The following is a 906-nucleotide window of genomic DNA, read 5'->3' as shown; positions in this document are numbered from 1 at the left end:
AGCACCCGAGTGAGTTTGACAAGTTGGGCTGTAGAGAACCACACCTCAAGCCAAGTTCATGTGGGCTTAACAAACTTAAAATCCAAGAACACAACCCCTTAAATGGAAACCGGGATGCTAAGGAATTTAAATGCTTTATTTTTTACGAAGAACATTACTTGAAGGTTACTGGAACTTGCTCATAGGACCTAAGAGTTACGTTGGTCGCAATGCATCTCATGGACGATGCAAAGCTATGGTGGCGCTCGAAGGTGAATGGTATAAAAAATGGGTCATGCACCATAAACTCATGGGAAGACTGTTGATGGAATCGATGCAATCGACGCTCCTCTTGATGGGTTGCCAATCAAAGACCTGATGTTTGATGTTGACCCTTTTGAAGAAAGAGCCACACGATCGAACAGCTCGAAACGTCGCAGTAATTTTGAGAACTCTATCACACACATGAAAGGACGTGTCGAAGAGTTAGACATTATCCAAAACATCATAGTAAAACTCTTCAGCGATTAGACAAATGACTTTAGGACAACTACACAAAAAATTCATTATTGTCCAATGGTTTGGATATTTGGCTTTCGCCTAGGAGATTCTTGTTTGATTCTCTGAAATGGAATATTATTTTCTTATTTATTTTTATTTCATAGTTTCATCTTTTGTCACCAATTATATTTAAACTTTACCTCATTTTGAGAGGCACGTTAATGGTCAAGTTCAATAGTATCTTAGCTTAAAAAGACTTTTATGAACATCCTACCTATGTTAGTGTTATGTTATAGATATTTGTTTCAATTTAAACAAGTGGGATTGAGGTGAGGTGATTCAAATGGTTAATGCGATAATCCGGCTATTTTCGAGGTCTCTCTTGTTGAACGCCATCATGGTTGAGATGAGCACCCGAGTGAGTTT

This window comes from Cucurbita moschata, unplaced genomic scaffold, assembly GCF_002738365.1.
Source record: "Cucurbita moschata cultivar Rifu unplaced genomic scaffold, Cmos_1.0 Cmo_Scf00094, whole genome shotgun sequence".
Classification (NCBI taxonomy): Eukaryota; Viridiplantae; Streptophyta; class Magnoliopsida; order Cucurbitales; family Cucurbitaceae; genus Cucurbita; species Cucurbita moschata.
Note: the sequence above shows the minus strand (reverse complement) of the source record.